Raw genomic sequence first — 23,525 nt, forward strand, 5'->3', positions numbered from 1 at the left:
TGGAGGAAAGGATTGATCGGAAATCCAACGCCTCTTAGGAGAAAGGAAACGAAACATACTCACTCCCCTTTTGAAGGGTTTTGGAAATTTCTGCCAGGGCTTCGCCAGTAAAGGAGGTTAATCCGGCCCGAACGAGGACTAGATCCGTAGGTGGGAGATAGTCGTGCACCTGGAGCGTGGTCAGTTGGGCATGGGATACAAAGCAACTCTCCTAATGGCCTTTTTGAGGGCCGTGGGGGCGGGAGGAAATAGTAGGAGCTCTGGCCATGATTGTGTGGTTTCTCTAAGCAAGTTTGAAGGATTTTTCGCCTGGTGTCGAATGGCATCTGAGATTTGATCTCTTTAAATAGACACCTTCCGTACGCAGTCGAGGGGTTATTTGTAAAAATGCTGGGACCCTTCGTGTTAATTTTCCACATGGAAGCTGAGGCGACGGAAGCACAGAAGCTGAAGGGTACGACATTTAATGGGAACCAAGCTGTTTGACGAATTCAGCTTACCAAAGACCGAAGATGTGAGGGCCGAATATAGCTTTTCAGTTCAGATACTTTGAAGTATTCGGTGGAGGAACCCGCCTTGCAATGTCGAAGGCAATTTACGCGCCGGACATGTCGTCATTGAAGACTGGTTCGGGGGCTACTGAGGGAGTCCAGGATTATGGGGTCCTCGGGCGTCCGGGCTGTGTGATGTTGGCCGGACAGATGGGCTATGAAGATACAAGATAGAAGGCCTTCCCCTGTGTCCGGATGGAGCTCTCCTTTGCATGGAAGGCAATCTTGGCGTGCGGATATGAAGATTCCTTTCTCTATAAACTGACTCTATACAACCCTAGCCCCCTCCGGTGTCTATATAAACCAGAGGGTTTAGTCCGTAGAGGCAATCATAATCATACAGGCTAGAGGATTAGGGTTTAGCCATTACGATCTCGTGGTAGATCAACTATTGTAACCCCTATACTCATCAAAGTCAATCAAGAAGGAAGTAGGGTATTACCTCCATCAAGAGGGCCCGAACCTGGGTAAACACCATGTCCCCTGCCTCCTATTACCTTCGATCCTTAGACGCACAGTTCGGGACCCCCTACTCAAGATCTGCGGGTTTGACACCGAAAATGGGCGCGCGTGGGTGTGATACGTCTCCATCGTATCTACTTTTCCAAACACTTTTGACTTCGTTTTGGACTCTAACTTGCATGATTTGAATGGAACTAACCCGGACTGACGCTGTTTTCAGCAGAATTGCCATGGTGTTATTTTTATGTAGAAACAAAAGTTCTCGGAATGACGTGAAACTTCACGGAGAATATTTTTGGAATATATAAAAAATACTGGCGAAAGAATCAATGTCAGGGGGCCCACACCCTGTCCACGAGGGTGGGGGCGCGCCCCCTGTCTCGTGGGCCCCCCTGAGGCTCCACCGACCTCAACTCCAACTCTATATATTCACGTTACTGGAGAAAAAAACAGAGAGAAGGATTCATCACGTTTTACGATACGGAGCCGTCGCCAAGCCCTAATCTCTCTCGGGAGGGCTGATCTGGAGTCCGTTTGGGGCTCCGGAGAGAGGAATCCATCGCCATCGTCATCACCAACCTTCCTCCATCACCAATTTCATGATGCTCAACGCTGTGCGTGAGTAATTCCATCGTAGGCTTGCTGGACGGTGATGGGTTGGATGAGATTTAACATGTAATCGAGTTAGTTTGGTTAGGGTTTGATCCCTAGTATCCACTGTGTTCTGAGATTGATGTTACTATGACTTTGCTATGCTTAATGCTTGTCACTAGGGCCCAAGTGTGATGATTTTAGATCTAAACCTATTATGTTTTCATGAATATATGTGAGTTCTTGATCCTATCTTGCAAGTCAATAGTCACCTACTATGTGTTATGATCCGGTAACCCCGATGTGACAATAACCGGGGCCACTCCCGGTGATGACTATAGTTTGAGGAGTTAATGTATTCACTAAGTGCTAATGCTTTGTTCCGGTACTCTATTAAAAGAAGGCCTTAATATCCCTTAGTTTCCAAAAGGACCCCGCTACCATGGGAGGGTAGGATAAAAAATGTCATGCAAGTTCTTTTCCATAAGCATGTATGACTATATCCAGAATACATGCCTACATTATGTTGATGAACTAGAGCTAGTTCTGTGTCACCCTATGTTATAACTGTTGCATAAGGAATCGTATCCAACATAATTATCCATCACTGATCCAATGCCTACGAGCTTTTCACATATTGTTCTTTCCTTAGTTACTTTTCCGTTGCCACTATTACAATCACTACAAAGCCAATACTGTTACTTTTGCCACCGTTACCGTTACTTCCATATTACTTTGCTACTAAATACCTTGCTGCAGATATTAATTCTTTCAGGTGTGGTTGAATTGAAAACTCAACTGTTAATACTTGAGAATATTCTTTGGCTCCCCTTGTGTTGAATCAATAAATTTGGGTTGAATACTCTACCCACGAAAACTATTGCGATCCCCTATACTTGTGGATTATCAAGACTATTTTCGGGTGCCGTTGCCGGGGAGCATAGCTCTATTCTTTGAGTCACTTGGGATTTATATCTGTTGATCACTATGAGGAACTTGAAAGATGAAAGAACCAAGACTTTTCCCTCAACTACGAGGGGAGGTAAGGGACTGCCATCTAGCTCTGCACTTGATTCACCTTCTGTTATGAGTAAATTTGCGACACCTACTCCTGCTATTGATTCTGATATGTCGCATGTTATTGATGATGCCAGCTCTGCTTTGCATGATGCTTATGATGAAACTACTTCTATGCTTGATAATACTATGCCACTAGGTGAATTTCTTGATGAACAACTTGCTATGGTTAGAGAGAATGAAATTATTGAAACTGATAATATTGATGAAAGTGATGATGAAGATTCTCCCCATAGATATGAATTGCTTGTTGTGCCTGAGGGTTATGTTATGGATAAAGAAACTGCTAGAGACCTTTTAGCTTGCAATCATAGATATGATCTTAAGAAACTATTAGCTAAGCTGAAAGAAAAGTCTTTGAATGCTAGAATGAAATATGACCCTGCTTTTGCTACTTCACCTATCTGTATTTCCGATAAGGATTATGATTTCTTTGTCGATCCTGAGTTAATTACTTTGGCTGAATTTGATCCTTTTTATGGCTATGAATCTGAAACTTTTGTGGCACATCTTACTAAATTAAATGATATAGCCACCCTATTAACTAATGATGAGAAAACTCGCTATTACTTTATCCTTAAGTTATTTCCGTTCTCATTAAAGGGTGATGCTAAAATATGGTTTAATTCTCTTGATCCTGGTTGTGTGCGTAGTCCCCAGGATATGATTTATTACTTCTCTGCTAAATATTTCCCCGCTCATAAGAAACTAGCTGCTTTAAGGGAAATATGTAATTTTGTGCAAATTGAAGAAGAGAGTCTCCCACAAGCTTGGGGGCGGCTTATCTGATTACTTAATGCTTTGCCTGATCATCCTCTTAAGAAAAATGAAATACTTGATATCTTTTATAATGGACTAACCGATGCTTCCAAAGACCACCTGGATAGTTGTGCTGGTTGTGTTTTCAGGGAAAGAACTGTTGAACAAGCTGAATTGCTATTGAATAATATGTTGAGTAATGAAAATGATTGGACACTTCCTGAACCAATTCCTAAGACAACTCCGAAGAAAAGGGGTATTCTATTTCTCAGTCCTGAAGATATGCAAGACGCAAAGAAATCTATGAAAGAAAAAGGTATTAAAGCTGAAGATGTTAAGAATTTACCACCTATTGAAGAAATACATGGTCTTGATAACCCGACACGGGTAGTAAAGGTAAATTCTCTCTATAGATTTGATGAAGGTGATATTCCTCGTAATAAGTCTGGTAGCCAATGCTTGGATGAGTTTGATAATTTTATTGTTAAACATGAAAACTTCAATGCCTATGTTGGTAGACAATTGAAACGTAATGCTTATATGATTGAACACTTGAGTGATTATATGTCTAGAGTTAAAGGTTTACTTAAACTTATTAGTAAACATGCTTCTATGGTTACCACTCAAGTAGAACAAGTACTTAAAGCTCAGAATGATTTGCTCAATGAATTAAATAATAAGAAAAATGATAATGCTGTTAGAGTTGTGACTAGAGGGTGTAAAATGACTCAGGAAGCTTTGTATCCCGAGGGCCACCCTAAGAGAATTGAGCAAGATTCTCAAAGAACTAATGTTGATGCACCTAGTTCTTCTAATAAGAAGAAAAAGAAAAATGATAGGACTTTGCATGCTTCTAGTGAAGCTGTTGTTAACACACCTGAGAATCGCAATGATATTTCTATTTCTAATGCGGAAACACAATCTGGCAATGAACATGAACCTAGTGATAATATTAATGATGATGTTCATGTTGATGCTCAACCTAGCAATAACAGTGATGTAGAGATTGAACCTGCTATTGATCTTGATAACCCACAATCAAAGAATCAACATTATGATAAGAGAGACTTTGTTGCTAGGAAGCACGGTAAAGAAAGAGAACCATGGGTTCAGAAACCCATGCCTTTTCCTCCTAAACCATCCAAGAAAAAGGATGATGAGGATTTTGAGCGCTTTGCAGAAATGATTAGACCTATCTTTTTGCGTATGCGTTTGACTGATATGGTTAAAATGAATCCTTATGCTAAGTACATGAAAGATATTGTCACAAATAAAAGAAATATACCGGAAGATGAAATTTCCACCATGCTTGCTAATTATACTTTTAAGGGTGGAATACCAAAGAAACTAGGAGATCCCGGAGTTAAAATTGCTTTATGTGATCTTGGAGCCGGTGTTAGTGTTATGCCTCTCTCTCTTTATATTGTAGACTTGATTTGAATAAGTTGACACCTACTGAAATATCTTAGCAAATGGCTGATAAATCAACTGCTATACCTGTCGGTATTTGTGAGGATGTGCTTGTTGTGGTTGCAAACGTTACTATTTTAATGGACTTTATTATTCTTGATATTCCCGAGGATGATAGTATGTCTATTATTTTTGGTAGACCCTTTTTGAATACTGCAGGGGGCTGTAATTGATTGCAACAAAGGAAATGGAACTTTTCATGTTAATGGTAATGAGCATACGGTACACTTTCCAAGGAAACAACCTCTAGTCCACTGTATAAATTCTATTGGAAAAATTCCAACGATTACAATTGTAGGTTTTGAATTTCCTTTACCTACTGTCAAGAAGAAATACAATATTCTTATTGTTGGGGATGTGCATATCCCCGTTGAGGCAACCTAGTGTTATTCAAAAATTCTCCAGTTTCATGCTATTCGAAAAGAGTTTGTTAACAAGACTTGATCAACCTTGTTAGTGGATTCCTTTTGATGAGCATGAGATGGATGAAGTTAGAAAGCACAACTCTCTGTACCCTCCTTTTTACCTTCTGTTATTTAGATTAAATAAAGCAAAATAGTATTTTTTGTCTGTTTTCTGAATTATCCTTGCAATAAAAAATACCCCGAAAATAAAAGTTCTCCAAATGCCCTGAAAATTTTATATGATTTTGTCTAGAATATTTAAGAATTATTGGCACTAAGAACACACCAAGGGGCCTCACCACCTGACCACGAGGGTCCAGGGCGTCCCCCTTGAGGCACTCCCCCTACGTCGTGGACCCCACATGGCCCCCCTCCACTTATTCTTGCACCCAGAAACTCCGTCTTCCTCCAGAAAAAATCATCCACCAGCTCAAACCCGAGTTCTAGCTCATCTTGCTGCCATTTCCGATCTCCTTGCTCAAAGCTCCATTCACAAAACTGCTTTGGGGGATTGTTCTTCGGTATGTGACTCCTCCAATGGTCCAATTAGTTTTTGTTCAAGTGCTTTATTTATTGCAAATTTTTGCTGCTTAGGTGACCCTGTTCTTGAGCTTGCATTTCAAATTTATGTGGTCAAAAGTAGTTTTAATGCACGATATGGCCTCGAGGCACTTGTAGGAGTAGTTGCTATCAATCTTGTTGAGTTCCATTCACTTTTATTTTGAGTCACTAAAAATTTCAGAAATTTTTCAGAAAAACAAAATGATGAAGAGATTATTGAGGGGCTCTTCGAGCCGAAGCTCCAAGGATAAGCAAAGTGAAGAGAATAAGAAGCCCAAATATAATCTCCCTCGCACTGCGGAAGTTCGGCCATGCGAATGGCCTTGTGATGAGTTCTTGAGAGCAGCCGGTATATATGAGGACTTTTATTATTTGGCTGAGAATGCAGGCCTCGTCGACTTCCTCCGCGACCAGCGTGAACGGTATCTCCTCCTCACTAATATTTTCGTGCAAATTTTTTACTTTCATGCTAAGAAATCACCACCTTCGGTGGAATTTCACTTATATGATGAGGTTAAGGAGATGTCACTATATGAGTTTTGTCAGTCTGTAAGATACCCTTTGCGGGCAGCATAGAGAAACCACATCATAATTATGTGGAGGGATTTATTGATATGATTGCTGTAGGGGAAACGAGGAAAGTTTCCGATGCAAGGATTACTAGCATACATTTTCCTGTTCTACGTTACTTTGCAATATTTGCTAGTAGATGCTTAATTGGTCGCGGGAACGGTGGAAATCTCAGTGCTCTTGATATTGTTATTTTGCGCCATGCTTTGTTTCGTGATACCACTTTCATTTTAGGCGCTATTGTTGCTAAACGATTAAATCTGAACCGCACAAAGGGTCCCATCTTTGGAGGCATCTTTGCTTCGCGACTTGCTGCACACTTTAACATACCTATTAGGCATTATGAGAAAGAGGAAAAGTTGATGCCCCCTATTTTTCTAGATTATAAGAGTATGGTAGCACATGATTTTATTGTTAAGGATAAGAAGAAGATGCTTAAACATAGATTGATATTTGATAAAAACTACTATGAGATTATTACCTTGTCTGCTCCCTCTTTGTTTAACATATTTTCAGGCACGTACCTCGTGTTGCCGGAGGCCGTTCATGCATACTGCAGCCTGACATCAGCTCCAGAGCCTGAGCCGGAGCCACCACTTGATCCTTACCATCAGTTTGTTTATCAGTGGGATCCGGAGGAGATTGCCAACCAGTGGCACCCAAAGGACACTCCTTCGTACACCGGAGAGGGCAGCTTTGAGCCGTGGCCATAGACCAACTTAGGCCAAAAGCCTAAGCTTGGGGGAGTCCATATTTCTCACCGACATTACATTCATGTTCACACACTCATGACAATTTTCGGTGCTCATACTTTTTCATTGTATCTTCCATGCTAGTTTATTTTCTTTTTAAGCTTTCTTCTTGTGTGTTTGAAAAACCTGAATAAAAACCAAAAAAATTAGTTGCAGCTTTTAGCTAGTTTACTTTCCATGCTTGTGGTAGTAGTAATTAAAACGAAAACCCAAAAAGATTTCTCGTTCTTCTTTTGCTTGTTGGGAGCTTTCCCGTGTAAATAGTTTTGTTTCTTTTCTTTTCTTTGGGGGTCGAGAGGAGAAGACCATGATGAAAATGTTGAGTGGCTCTCATATGCATTATTGCTGATCTAACAAAGAGCCCATATTACCTTGTCTTCTCCGTTGTATTGAATGCTTGCAGATTCCAGCTTAGTCCAATGCACATGCACTATTATTATTATTATTATTATTATTATTATTATCCACACCGTTCGGTCGTGCAAGTGAAAGGCAATAATGACGATATATGATGGACTGATTGAGATGAGAGAAGCTGGTATGAACTCGATCTATCTTGTTTTTGTAAATATGATTAGTTCATCATTCCTGATTCAGCCTATTATGAATGAAACATGTTTGCAATGACAATTAGAGATTATAGTTGCTCATGGCATGTTTAATTAGCTAGGAGTTTATAATGGTTTACCTTGCATGCCAACATGCTATTAAAATGGTTGTGATGTGGTATGATAGGGTGGTATCCTCCTTTGAACGACTCGAGTGGCTTGACTTGGCACATGTTCACGCATGTAGTTGAAACAAAATCAACATAGCCTCCACGATATTTATGTTCATGGTGAATTATATCCTACTCATGCTTGCACTCAGTGTTGATTAATTTTAATGCATGTTCATGACTGTTGTCGCTCTCTAGCTGGCCACTTCCCAATCTCTTTCTAGCCATCACTTGTACTAAGCGGGAATACTGCTTGTTCATCCACTTCCATAAACCCCAAAGTTATTCCATATGAGTTCACCATACTGTCCTATATGCGATATCTACCTGTCATTCCAAGTAAATTTGTATGTGCCAAACTCTAAACCTTCAAATGAAATTCTATTTTGTATGCTCGAATAGCTCATGTATCAACTAGGGCTGTATATATCTTCCATGCTAGGTGGGTTATTCTCACGAGGAGTGGACTCCTCTCCTCATTCACGAGAAAATGCCTGGTAACCGGGATGCCCAGTCCCATGCTTAAACTAAAATAATTGCAAACGAAACTCCCCCAGGATTGTTGTTAGTTGGAGGCACCCGTTGTTTCGGACAAGCCATGGATTGATGTTTGTTGGTGGTAGGGGGAGTATAAACTTTACCATTCTGCTTGGGAACCGCCTATAATGTGTGTAGCATGGAAGATATCGAGATCTCTCGGTTGTTATGTTGATAATGAAAGTATACCACTCAAAATATTATTCATCTCTATTTCAAAATCGAGCTCTAGCACCTCTACAAATCTCTTCTTCCCTCTACGAAGGGCCTATCTATTTACTTTTATGTTGACTCATCACCTTCTTATTGAAAAGCACCAGTTGGAGAGCATCGTTGTCATTTGCATGCATTACTATTAGTTTACATTGAGTATGACTGTGACAGGATCTCTTTTACCATGAATTACAATGTTTAGTCAGTCCTTGATCTTCAGAGGTGCTCTACATTTATGTTTTGCGGTCTCAGAGAGGGCTAGCGAGATACCATCTTGTTATATCATATTATTATTGTTTTGAGAAAGTTTTGTCACCCGAGATTTATTATTATTGCTCGCTAGTTGATTATGCCATTAATATGAGTAAACATGAGACCTAAATTTTATTGTGAATATGGTTAGTTCATAATCTTTCCTACAAACTTGAATGCTGGCTTTACATATTTGCAACAACAAGATTATATAGAGTTTGTAAAAGTTTTTCTTTATCACTTTCAGTTTGTCAACTGAATTGCTTGAGGACAAGCAAAGGTTTAAGCTTGGGGGAGTTGATACGTCTCCATCGTATCTACTTTTCCAAACACTTTTGACCTTGTTTTGGACTCTAACTTGCATGATTTGAATGGAACTAACCCGGACTGACGCTGTTTTCAGCAGAATTGCCAGTGTTATTTTTGTGTAGAAACAAAAGTTCTCGGAATGACCTGAAACTTCACGGAGAATATTTTTGGAATATATGAAAAATACCGGCGAAAGAATCAACGTCAGGGGGCCCACACCCTGTCCACGACCTCGTGGGCCCCCTGAGGCTCCACCGACCTCAACTCCAACTCTATATATTCACGTTCGGGGAGAAAAAAAATCAGAGAGAAGGATTCATCTCGTTTTACGATATGGAGCCGCCGCCAATCCCTAATCTCTCTCGGAGGGCTGATCTGGAGTGCGTTCGGGGCTCCGGAGAGGGGAATCCGTTGCCATCATCATCAACAACCTTCCTCCATCACAAATTTCATGATGCTCACCGCCGTGTGTGAGTAATTCCATCGTAGGCTTGCTGGACAGTGATGGGTTGGATGAGATTTATCATGTAATCGAGTTAGTTTGTTAGGGTTTGATCCCTAGTATCCACTATGTTCTAAGATTGATGTTACTATGACTTTGCTATGCTCAACGCTTGTCACTAGGGCCCGAGTGTCATGATTTCAGATTTGAACCTATTATGTTTTCATGAATATATGTGAGTTCTTGATCCTATCTTGCAAGTCAATAGTCACCTACTATGTGTTATGATCCGGTAACCCCGAAGTGACAATAATCGGGAACACTCCCGGTGATGACTATAGTTTGAGGAGTTCATGTATTCACTAAGTGCTAATGCTTTGTTCCGGTACTCTATTAAAAGGAGGCCTTAATATCCCTTAGTTTCCAATAGGACCCCGCTGACACGGGAGGGTAGGACAAAAGATGTCATGCAAGTTCTTTTCCATAAGCATGTATGACTATATTCGGAATACATGCCTAAATTACATTAATGAACTGGAGCTAGTTTGATGTCACCCTATGTTATAATTTTTGCATGAGGAATCGCATCCGACATAATTATCCATCACTGATCCAATGCCTACGAGCTTTTCACATATTGTTCTTTGCTTAGTTACTTTTCCGTTCCACTGTTCCAATCACAACAAAACGAGTACTGTTACTTTTGCCACCGTTATCATTATTTCCATATTACTTTGCTACTAAATACTTTGCTGTAGATATTAAGTCTTTTAGGTGCGGTTGAATTGACAACTCAACTGTTAATACTTGAGAATATTCTTTGGCTCTTCTTGTGTCGAATCAATAAATTTGGGTTAAATACTCTACCCTCGAAAACTATTGCGATCCCCTATACTTGTGGGTTATCAGGGTGCGCGGGCGGCAGGAGGAGGAGCAGCACGGAAGGCGCGGCATGCGGGCAAGGCGCGCGACGGCAGCAGGGCAGGAGGGGCCGGACGAGGGGGCCACGGCATGGGCGGGAGATGCGGGCGGCTTTGACGGGGCGCGGCCTCGTGCGTAGAGGCACAACCGGAGCGGGCCATGGCACGGAGTGGGCGCGTGATACATCTCCAACGTATCTATAATTTTTGATTGTTCCATGCTATTATATTATCTGTTTTGGATGTTTTATATGCATCAATATGCTATTTTATATGATTTTTGGGACTAACCTATTAACCTAGAGCTAGTGCCAGTTTCTGTTTTTTTTCTTGTTTTAGAGTTTTGCAGAAAAGGAATACCAACAGAGTCCAAACGGAATAAAACTTTCGCCATGATTTTTATTGGACCAGAAGACACCGAGGAGACTTGGAGTGCAAGTTAGAGGAGCCTCGAGATGGCCACAAGGGGTGAGGGCGTGCCCAGGGGGGTGGGGCGCGCCCTCGACGTTGTGGGCCCCTCGTAGCTCCCCTGACCTAATTCTTTCGCCTATATATACTCTTATACCCCCAAAACATCCAGGGGATCCACGAAAACACTTTTCCATTGCCATAACCTTTTGTACCCATGAGATCCCTTCTTGGGGCCTTTTTCGGCATCCTGCCGGAGGGGGAATCGATCATGGAGGGCTTTTACATCAACACCATTGCCTCCCCGATGAAGCGTGAGTAGTTTAATTCAGACCTTGGGGCTGTAATTAGTAGCTAGATGGCTTCTTCTCTCTCTTTGATTCTCAATACAAAGTTCTCCTCGATGTTCTTGGAGATCTATTCGATGTAATACTCCTTTGCGGTGTGTTTGCCGAGATCCGATGAATTGTGGATTTATGAGCAGCTTATCTATGAATATTATTTGAATCTCCTCTGAATTCTTATATGCATGATTCGATATCCTTGCAAGTCTCTTCGAACTATTGATTTGGTTTGGTCAACTAGATTGGTTTTTCTTGCAATAGGAGAAGTGCTTAGCTTTGGGTTCAATCTTGTCGTGCTCGATCCTAGTGACAGAAGGGGAACCGACATGTATTGTATTGTTGCCATCGAGGATAACAAGATGGGGTTTTCATCATATTGCTTGAGTTAATCCCGCTACATCATGTCATCTTGCTTAATGCGTTACTCTGTTCTTATGAACTTAATACTCTAGATGTAGGCATGAGTCGGTCGATGTGTGGAGTAATAGTAGTAGATGCAGAATCGTTTTGGTCTACTTGACACGGATGTGATGCCTATATTCATGATCATTGCCTTAGATATCGCCATAAATTTGCGCTTTTCTATCAATTGCTCGGCAGTAATTAGTTCACTCACCATAATAATTTCTATCTTGAGAGAAGCCTCTTGTGAAACCCATGGCCCCGGTCTATTTTACATCATATTAGTTTCCCATCAACTTGCCAATTTCTGTCGCCGTTCCCTTACTTTGCAATCTTTTACCTTCCATTCCATAAACCAAAAATACCAAAAATATTACTTTACCGTTTATCCATCTCTATCAGATCTCACTTTACGAATAACCGTGAAGGGGTTGACAACCCCTTTTTCGCGTTGGTTGCAAGTTGGTGTTTGTTTGTGCATGTATTCGGTGTCTTGTTGCATAGTCTCCTACTGGATTGATACCTTGGTTCTCAAAATTGAGGGACATACTTACGCTCCTTTGCTACGTCACCCTTTCCTCTTCAAGGGGAAAACCAATGTGTCGGTGTCAAAACCGGCGGATCTCGGGTAGGGGGTCCCGAACTGTGCGTCTAAGGCAGACGGTAACAAGAGGCAGGGGACACGATGTTTTACCCAGGTTCGGGCCCTCTTGATGGAGGTAAAACCCTACGTCCTGCTTGATTTATTCTTGATGATATGGGTATTACAAGTGTTGATCTACCACGAGATCGGAGAGGCTAAACCCTAGAAGCTAGCCTATGGTAAGATTGTATGTTGTCCTACGGACTAAAACCCTCCGGTTTATATAGACACCAGAGGGGGCTAGGGTTACACAAGGTCGGTTACAAAGGAGGAGATATACATATCCGTATTGCCTAGCTTGCCTTCCACGCCAAGTAGAGTCCCATCCGGACACGAGACGAAGTCTTCAATATTTTATCTTCATAGTCCAACAGTCCGGCCAAAGGATATAGTCCGGCTGTCCGGATACCCCGTAATCCAGGACTCCCTCAGTAGCCCCTGAACCAGGCTTCAATGACGATGAGTCCGGCGCGCAGTGTTGTCTTCGGCACTGCAAGGCGGGTTCCTCCTCCGGATACACCACAGAAGAGTTCGAATAAAAGGATAGTGTCCGACCCTGCAAAACAAGTTCCACATACCACCGTAGAGAGAATAATATTTCCACAAATCTAATCTGCTGACACGTTTTGGCAACATGACATCATGCCATGGCGCGGTGATCATTCGAACCGTTTTTCCAGCCCCGCACATAACGCGAGGCAGTTTCTTGACACGTCTTGTCAAAGCAGTGATCGTGTCCCCCTTATTACGAGATTCTCATCAATACGGGCGTGGGTAACCCAAGCGCTCCATAAATTACGGCGCTTGGAGGATAATCGAGTTTTACCAGGCTAGTGGGGGCACATAGTTTCGTCTACCCTTATAAAGGTGTAAGGTTTTACCTTTTTATACCCATGCCTTCTTCCTCCTTGCTCATCGATTCTCGCGCACTCGAGCTCCAACGCCCAAGTCCACATCCTTCTCCTCAACCTTCTCCAAACATGTCCGGAGCGGGAGGTAAGTGGATGGCTTTCTCCGTCACGGAGGGACACATCAAAAAGCTGCGCGGGGCCGGATACTTAGCTGCGAATATCGCGCATCGGCTGCCCGCTACGGGGTAGATCGTCCCTACCCCGGAACCTCACGAGAGGGTAGTTTTCCTCCACCACTTCCTCCGCGGACTGGGGTTTCCCCTCCATCCATTTGTCCGCGGTCTCATGTTCTACTATGGGCTGGACTTTCATGATCTGGCCTGAACTTCATCCTTAACATTTCGGCGTTCATCGTCGTGTGTGAGGCTTTCCTCCTCATCCGGCCCCACTTCGGCCTGTGGCTGAAGACCTTCAATATCAAGCCGTAGGTGGTGGGAGGCCAACAAGCGGAATGTGGTGGAGCCATGGTGGGCAAGATGCCCAATGTTATGTGGCTCGAAGGCTCCTTCGTGGAGACCATAAAGGGATGGCAATCGACGTGGTTCTACATCACCGAGCCGCGTGACACGAACTAGGTGGTGGCCCCCGAGTTTTGATTCGGAATCCCCACGCGATTCACCTCTTGGAAAGAGAAGGGCCTGTCCTGGGGTTCATCGGTGGAGCTGGACGGACTCCAGAAATGTATCCGGAATATGGCAAGCAAGAAGCTCAAGCTTGTCAACATAGTCCAGGTCATGCTGTTCCGCCAGATCCTCCCATGTCAACAACGGGATTTTAACTTGTGGGAGTTCGACCCGGCCCGGCACCAGACTCTAAGCGAGCTCTTCGACACGAGGCACAAGGACGTCTGGAGGGTGCTGTTCAAGGGCGCCGAGGTCTCTCCTTCTCTTACCGAGGACCGTGGGCTAAGCGCGAAGCGCCTAGCGCATTTGGTGAGTTCTATACATCCGGTAGGATATTTATTTCCCCTAGGTTAACCATGTGCGGGGTCTGAGCTCCATGCCTTTGACAGGACTGGGTGGAGACGTCGGGGTAGATTAACTGTCCGGCCACTTTGCCCGAAGACACTGCGGACGCTCTCCTGATGGAGATGCTGACTCCGGCTCCTTACAAGGTGCCGGAGAAGACCAAGAAGGCCAAGGGAACCCGAAAGAGTTCCCGGCGCCAGGTGGTATTGGACTCATCGTCCGATAACTCCGCGACGCACTCCTCCCCCGAAGACGAGGAGGAAGATGAAGATGCTCCCCCTTCAGTCGGGGGAGACAAGAAAAGGAAGGCTGCCCGACCGGGGGGGGGGGGGGGGGTGAAGGGTCCAAGAAGGGGAGGACCCTCCTTCCGGACTACTCCACCACCGCCGCCGAAGGCGAAGACGAGTGGCTGCTCAGGGCCAAGCCCCTGGTGAAGTCATAAGTATTTGGATACCAGAGTAACTCATAGCGTACCCTTGTCGCACTGCTTCTCCTAACGCCGAATATGATTACGCAGACCGCCCCAAGCCTGTATCGACGTATCTTTGTCGGGCGGCTCCTTGGACTCGTCGGACATGGATATCGATCCACTTCCGACCGCCACCTCCCCTTGCCCTATGGACAATGCCGAGGTATTGTCTCAAGAGGCACCGGGTCAAGGGGAGACAATCCCGGAGGCGCCTCAAGGCGACCTTCCGGACTCCAGGAGCAGAGGGAGTAAGGCTCCCGAGGGCTCCGAGTTCGGCCCTCAGCCGAACACCGCGCTGGAACCTCCAGTGGTTCCGGACTCGGGCAGGCGGCCTCCTTCCAAATGGGGCAAGACGCCTGTGCCGGTGACCTCTGCCCATCCAGAGGCACCGGACAATTTGCTGGGAGCGCTTCGCAATGCTTCCATCGACGAGGAGCACCGCACTATTATGAGTGCGGTGATCCAGAAGGTTCAGTCCGCCAAGAGCGGACTGACTGAAGCCAGTGCCAGCCTTCTAACAGGCTTTGAGGTAAGTATTTGAAATATATGAAAAGTATTACCGCATAGACAGTAGCCCCTGATGCTCTGTTTGGTGTTCAAAAAGAAAAGCCAAATAGAGGATCAACTAATATATGCAGGAGTCTAATATAAGTATGTCTATATGCGTATGTAGGCTTCACTGCTGGCCTCTGCCGCACTAACTGCGGAGGTCGGCATACTGAAGCAGGACCTCGAAGGTTCCAAGAAAGAGCTCGGCCTTGCCAAGAGGCAGCTCGAGGAGTACAAAGGTAAGTAATACCTAGTCTGTAGATATGTATATATATATATAAGTGATGCGATTGCAAAATGACAGGATCATCTTTAATCTGCCAGGGGCCACGATCGAAGTGGCAACCCTGAAGCAAGCTCTATCCGAGGCCGAAAACAAAGCGGCCCAAGAGCGCACCAAGCGGGAAAAACAAGAGGCACGTGTGGGCGAGGTGCAGCAATAGCTCCACGCTCTCGTGACGAAGCACGAGGCGTTGAAGCTTGACTTGAAGACGCGAGAGTCCGAGCTTGCCACGGCCCTTGAGAGTGCAAAGAGTGCCAAGGCTGAAGCCAAAAAGGCTCTCCAGGAGATTGATGCGATGCAGAAGATAGCAGCGGGTAAGGCATTCTATATGCAAAGCAAGCATGTGAAAGTAAATTACTTGTTACTTACCCCAATCCGGAGCTCTCCAGGAGCATTTGCAGATTTGCCCCGTAGCGTGTCGGATGCCGCACAGTTTTACCAGGCCGAGGAGGGAACCTCAACGGAGAAGTTGTTCTGGTCTCAGTATACCGAGACCGAACACCCGATGCCTCTGAGCGACCAACTGAAGCAACTGGTCGAGCTGCACAAGGCGGCCGAACAGGCCATGAAGGGCTTTATAGTCCGGATGTGGCTAGGTGAAGCCCTTCCCAACAGCTACTTTGGCCTGGTGAGGCGGCTTGTGGATGCCTGCCCACGGCTGGAAGTCATCAAGCGATCCGTCTGCATCGAAGGTGCACGCCGGGCTTTCGCCTGTGCGAAGGTGCACTGGGCCAAGGTGGATGCCGTGAAGCTGGTGAAGGAAGGGCCGCCGCAGGGCAAGGAGCATCACCACCCCGAGATGTACTATGAGGGTGTCCTGAAGGGTGCCCGTCTTGTAGCGTACGAGTGTGCAAAAGATGTAATATTTGAGTAAACTTGCTCGTGTAATCCTGTATTATGAAAACTTGTTCATATGCACTATGCAACGCTTGTTTGAATTTAAAATATTGCCTTGTGTTCGGCTGTTTATCAAATCTGAGAGATGGCTAGTCGTCGGCTTCTGCCCCCACGCCTCGGGTGCTGGGGTGTTCGGGATAAACCTTAGCACTCTTGTTCCCATTGTTCGGTCCTTCGAGGGAGGTGCTCAGCACAACGAACAAGGAAATCGGACTATAATGGGTTATCACTCTCACTTAACCATAGAATTCTATAATTTTAAATTTGGTGAAGCCCCTAGTGTTCGGAAGGCCGAATTCGGGGCGCGATACACGCCTTAAGCCGGACAGGGCCGACTCCTCGCTCTAAGCGGCATAAGTCTTTAAGGACTTGAAACCTCTCGAACGGCGACCAGTCTCTCGCCTTATCATGACAGTCAGTTTTAGCTTTCTCTACTGAGGTGCTTAGCCCAGCAGAACCGGGGCACAATTGCAGTAGTTCTCCCAGTGCTACCTTAGCCGACATAGCGGAACATAAGGTACCAAAACATGGAAGTCGGGCAAACCCAACTATTGACCCAAGACACGATTCGGAGCTGATGCATATAATGTTATAAGTTCGGGGTGCCGCACTATCGAAAGTGTTCGGACTTCTCACGCCGCATTATGGGGTATGCGTAAGCCCCTGGCGTATTGGCCGTACCAGAGTGTACGGGTGCTAGATGTCATGAATGAACATATATATGTAAAGGAAGAATGCAATAATAGTCTTAATGCTATGCATTGTTTTATTCAAAAAGGTGCGTTAGAGCAGAATGATACAAGTAGTGCGATAAGCAAAAAGTAGGACTATTTGACATGTCCTTCCAAGGGCGAGCTGAGGAATAGTATTAAAGCAAGTATTTCACTCGTTATCGTAATCCACCTGGGAGTTCCGTCGTGTGACGTAGCTCTCTGCTCCTTGGTTGCTGCATCATGTGTTCGGCAATCATGCTGCCGGACAGGGTTTCCAGAGATTAAAGTCCTAAAAGAGAAAAATAACAAAGCGGGAAGCCCCTAGTGCGGCTTAAGCCGTGTCTTGCGGCGTGCCGTAGTTGTACACCCTCCCCACCTGTGCCCATGGTATTTTTAATGCGTAATTATGTACGCGTGGCACCGATTTCGCCGTTTGGCTGGGACCGGGATGGGGGCCGTATTGCTATGCGAGCTCGGAACGTGCCAGACGGTCCAGTTGCCGATTACTCCGGGCGCGCTTGAAGGTGTCCGGGTCCTTAATCGCCGAACTAGTGGGTTGCCTTGAGAGGCTGCTTCGCGCTTCTGCTGTGAGGGCCGCGGTGTGTTCCTCCGTGCGGAGAGAGCGCTCTGTGTTTCCATTGACTGTTATGACCCCCCGAGGTCCTGGCATCTTGAGCTTGAGATATGCATAATGCGGTACCGCACTGAATCTCGCAAATGCGGTTCGCCCGAGCAGTGCATGGTAGCCACTGCGGAACGAGACTATGTCGAAGATTAACTCTTCGCTTCGGAAGTTATCCGGGGATCCGAAGACCACTTCTAGTGTGACTGAGCCTGTGCAATGTGCCTCTACACCTAGTATGACACCTTTAAAGGTCGTTTTTGTGGGTTTGATCCTTGAGGGGTCTATACCCATTTTTCACACTGTGTCCTGATAAAGCAGGTTCAGGCTGCCGCCGCCATCCATCAGGACTCGAGTGAGGTGAAATCCGTCAATGATTGGGTCTAGGACCAGTGCGGCGAATCCGCCATGACGGATACTAGTGGGGTGGTCTCTGCGATCGAAGGTGATCGGACAGGAGGACCATGGGTTGAAGTTTGGGGCGACTGGCTCCAACGCATATACGTCCCTGAGCGCATGCTTCCGCTCCCTCTTGTGGATGTGGGTTGCGTATATCATGTTCACCGTCCGCACTTGTGGGGGGGACCTCTTCTGTCCTTCGGTGTTCGACTGCCGGGGCTCCTCCTCGTCATCTCTATGTGACCCCTTATCTTTGTTTTCGGCATTTAACTTGTCGGCCTGCTTGAACACCCAACAATCCCTGTTGCTGTGGTTGGCTGGCTTGTCGGGGGTGCCGTGTATTTGGCACGAGCAATCGAGTATACGGTCCAAACTGGACGAGCCCGAAGTGCTTCTTTTGAATGGCTTTTTCCGCTGATCGGGTTTAGAGCCTTTGAATCTGGCATTGACTGCCGTATCCTCGGTATTTTCGCTGTTAATGCGGCGCTTATGTTTGTTGCAACATGACCTGCCATTGCCATCCTTGGTATCTGAAGTACCATGGTTTTTGATATGTTATTACTGCGAGCCAGCCAGCTGTCTTCTCCTGCACAAAAGCGGGTCATGAGTGTCGTGAGGGCTGCCATAGATTTCGGCTTTTCCTGACCAAGGTGCCGGGCGAGCCACTCGTCGCGGATGTTGTGCTTAAAAGCTGCCAGGGCCTCTTCATCCGGACAGTCGACGATTTGATTTTTCTTTGTTAGGAACCATGTCCAGAATTGCCTGGCTGATTCCTCTGGCTGCTGAATTATGTGGCTCAAGTCATCGACATCTGGTGGTCGCACATAAGTGCCCTGAAAGTTGCCGAGGAATGCGGCTTCCAGATCTTCCCAACAACCAATGGACTATGCTGGCAAGCTGTTGAGCCAATGCTGAGCTGGTCCTTTGAGTTTGACTGGGAGGTCTTTGATGGCGTGTAGGTCATCACCGCGGGCCATGTGGATGTGCAGGAGGAAATCCTCGATCCATACCGCAGGATCTGTTGTGCCATCGTATGATTCTATATTTATGGGTTTGAAACCCTCTGGGATTTGATGATCCATTACTTCGTCTGTGAAGCATAAGGGGTGTGCGGCGCCTCTATACTGGGCTATATCGCGATGCATCTCAAATGAGTCTTGCCCGCTATGTTCGGCCTAGCCGGACTTACTTTTACTGTATCCGGTGTGACGATTATCATCTCGCATAGTGGCGTGCCCTCGTGATCCGTAGATCGATCTTGCATGTTTTTCTTTGTCCTCCAGTACGTCTCGCAGGTCTGGCGTATTTCCCCACGCCTTTTGATTTGAATGGCGTCGGGGTGTGGGCTGAGGTTTTGGCTGGAATGCCTCTCTGTTGCGAGCACGAGGTGGCCGGTCAGCCGCATCATGTGCTGGAGAGGTGGGTTTTAATGCCTCCTCCTCCAGTCGGGGTAGCAACCTACGCTTTGGGTAACTCTTGGAGGGATGTTCGAGTTTGTATTCCTCGGCCGCAAGGACTTTGGTCCATCTGTCGGCTAGCAAATCTTGATCAGATTGAAGCTGTTGTTGCTTTTTCTTAAGGCTATTTGATGTGGCTATAAGCCGGCGCTTGAAGCGCTCTTGTTCGACAGGATCCTCAGGCACGACGAATTCATCATCGTCGAGGCTTGCCTCGTCTTTGGAGGGAGGCATGTAATTATCATCCTCCGCCTCTCCATCTGCCGCTCTCTCAGGAGGGCTGGCTTCTCCATCCTCCTGCCCTAATTCTTGCTGGAGGGGATTGTTGCCATCTTCGGCACTGTCCAGAGTGCTATTATCTCCTGTGCCGGTATCACCACTTTTGCCTTGGCGGGCCTTAGAGCGGCGCCGCTGATGCCGGTGCTTGGGTTGCTTCTTGGAGGGGTCATCCTCCGTTGTCTCGTCGCCATTTCCTTCTTTGGGTGTGTCCACCATGTATATATCGTATGATGAGGTGGTTGTACAGTGCCCTGTGGGCAGTGGTTCCTCTTCGTCTCCCGCATCATCGTCCATACCGTCGATGTCTTCGGAGTCAAAGTCGAGCATGTCGGTTAAGTCGTCGACAGTGGCTACTAAGTGGGTGGTGGGTGGGCGGAGAATTTCTTCGTCATCCGCATCCCAATCCTGCCGGACATAGTTCGACCAGGATCCTCCTGACAAGGAGAGAGACCTTAATGAGTTCAGTATGTCGCCGAAGGGCGAGTGCTGAAAAATATCCGCGGAGGTAAACTCCATGATCGGCGCCCAATCAGATTCGATAGGAACGGGCGCAGGTGGTTCGGAGTCCGTGGCCGGAGAAGGATCCGGTAGTTTGGCAAAACGGCTCTCGTGAAGGGTAAGGTCGATATTCGGCTCGATCGCCGCTGAGGATACGACCTCCGTGACGGGGTCTATCCACCCGTCCATGGATGGTGCAACTGGCTCCGAATTGAGGCTCGGAGCGACTGCCTGTGCGATCTCCTGAATACGGTCCGATGGTATAGCGAAATCGTTCTCATCGTGACCGCGTGGCACACAAGGCAGGTGCTCGAATCCATCGAACATCAAGTCTCCACGGATATCGGCCGTGTAATTTAAGCTTCCAAACCTGACCTGGTGGCCAGGGGCGTAACTTTTGATCTGCTCCAGATGGCCAAGCGAGTTGGCCCGCAGTGCGAAGCCGCTGAACACAAAGATCTGTCCAGGGAGAAAAGTCTCACCCTAGACTGAATCACTACCGATGATCGTAGGAGCCATCAAGCCTAACGGCGACGACACAGAGGAACTCTCAATGAAAGCACCAATGTCGGTGTCAAAACCAGCGGACCTCGGGTAGGGGGTCCCGAACTGTGCGTCTAAGGTGGATGGTAACATGAGGCAGGGGACACGATGTTTTACCCAGGTTCGGGCCCTCTTGATGGAGGTAAAACCCTATGTCCTGCTTGATTTATTCTTGATGATATGGGTATTACAAGTGTTGATCTACCACGAGATCGGAGAGGCTAAACCCTAGAAGCTAGCCTATGGTATGATTGTATGTTGTCCTATGGACTAAAACCCTCCGGTTTATATAGACACCGGAGGGGGCTAGGGTTACACAAGGTCAGTTACAAAAGGAGGAGATATACATATCCGTATTGCCTAGCTTGCCTTCCACACCAAGTAGAGTCCCATCCGGACATGAGACGAGGTCTTCAATCTTGTATCTTCATAGTCCAACAGTCCGGCCAAAGGATATAGTCCGGCTGTCCAGAGACCCCCTAATCTAGGACTCCCTCACAATGCAAGCTCAAGAGGTAGCAAGAAGGATTTCTGGCACCGTTGCCGGGGAGATCTACACCAAGCCAAGACATACCAGGTACCCATCATAAACTATTATTCCTCGCATTACATTATTCACCATTCGCCTCTCATTTTCCTCTCCCCCACTTCTAAAACAATTTTCGAAAAGATTTGCCTTTCCTTCGCTCTCCTTTTTGTTCATCTCTTTTTCCATGGCCGAATCTGGAAGAGCTTCGGGTTTTCTCTCAGGTTCAAGTACCTTGGATAACCCATCTGTCCTTTCTAAACTTATACATAAGGAAGCTATGGAAAAACTTGCTGGGATAGTTGAGGAGGATTTCAATCTTGATGAAGATGATCCCGGAATTTTTCGTTATTTGCTTGATGAATCTTTGAAAGATTCTTGGGATCAGTTGTTGTGGATTCGAGCCAGCTATGTGCCCCAATATCAAATTGAGGTTTACTTAAAAAGCTTTTATTTTGGCATTCCCCCTTCTTTTAAGCAAGTTTTGGATTCTATTTTTGAAACCGGTTTTCTTGGAGGGGATGCCATCGATATGTATGAGAAGATGAAATCCATATTCGGGCACCCCTAGGAAAAGGATGTTGAGTCTTCCGCTATTATGAGTTTCTATCAAAACAAAATAACTAAAGAGATGAAGGCAAGTTTAGATGCAAATTGTCGCAATGTGCTTAATATTTCTTATATGATCAATGGCCATGTGCTCTCACAAAACAGAAAGATAAATTCCATAGATAATAATTTTTCTCTTTTCTTCCCAAATGCCAAAGATGATAATGCTTAGATCTATTTGTGTTTTTATGCCTAGCTAGGGGCGTTAAACAATAGCGCTTGTTGGGAGGCAACCCCATTTTATTTTTGTTCTTGCTTTTTAGGTCATTTTTGCTTTGAATAAATCATCTAGCCTCTGATTAGATGTGTTTTTGTGCTTTAATTAGTGTTTGTGCCAAGTAAGACCTTTGGGATAGCTTACAGTGATGGTTAATTTGATCCTACTGAAAAACAGAAACTTTTGCACCCAGTGACAGAATTGATCTGAGCTGCTGGACGCGATAAATTCTTGAATTTTTTACACAAGATTAATAAAAAGAACTTCCTAGGACTTCCTATTTTCACAGGATTTTTGGAGTTACAGAAGTAAGGGGGGATTACAGATTGCTACAGACTGTTCTATTTTTGACAGATTCTGTTTTTCGCGTGTTGTTTGCTTAGTTTGACACATCTATGGCTAGTATCGGGGGTATGAAACATGGAAAAGTTGGAATACAGTAGATATTACACCAATATAAATAAAGAATGAGTTCACAACATTACCAAAAGTGGTTATTTATTTTCTTATACTAACGGAGCTTACGAGATCTTCTATTGGAGTTTTGTGTTGTGAAGTTTTCAAGTTTTGGGTAAGGATTTGATGGACTATGGAATAAGGAGTGGCAAGAGCCTAATCTTGGGGATGCCCAAGGCACCCCAAGGTAATATTCAAGGATGTCAAAAAGCCTAATCTTGGGGATGCCCCGGGAAGACATCCCCTCTTTCGTCTTCATCTATCGGTAACTTTACTTGAGGCTATATTTTGTTCACCACATTAAATGTGTTTTGCTTGGAGCGTCTTGTATGATTTGCGTCTTTTCTTTTTAGTTTGCCACAATCATCCTTGCTGTACACACCCTTTGGGAGAGACACGCATGAATCGTGATTTATTATAATGCTCTGTGTGCTTCATTTATATCTTTTGAACTAGGCAAATTTGCTCTAGTGCTTCACTTATATCTTTTTAGAGCACATCGGTGGTTTTATTTTATAGAATTTGATTAACTCTCGTACTTCACTTATATTTTTTTCGGAGTCTCTAAACAGCATGGTAATTTGCTTTGGTTATAAAATTAGTCCTAATATGATAGGCATCCAAGAGGGATATAATAAAAACTTTCATATAAAGTGCATTGAATACTATGAGAAGTTTGATTCCTTATGATTGTTTTGAGATATGAAGATGGTGATATTAGAGTCATGCTAGTAAGTAGTTGTG

Source organism: Triticum urartu, chromosome 5A (genome assembly GCF_056163025.1).
Source record: "Triticum urartu cultivar PI428250 chromosome 5A, HENAU_Tu73, whole genome shotgun sequence".
Taxonomy (NCBI): domain Eukaryota; kingdom Viridiplantae; phylum Streptophyta; class Magnoliopsida; order Poales; family Poaceae; genus Triticum; species Triticum urartu.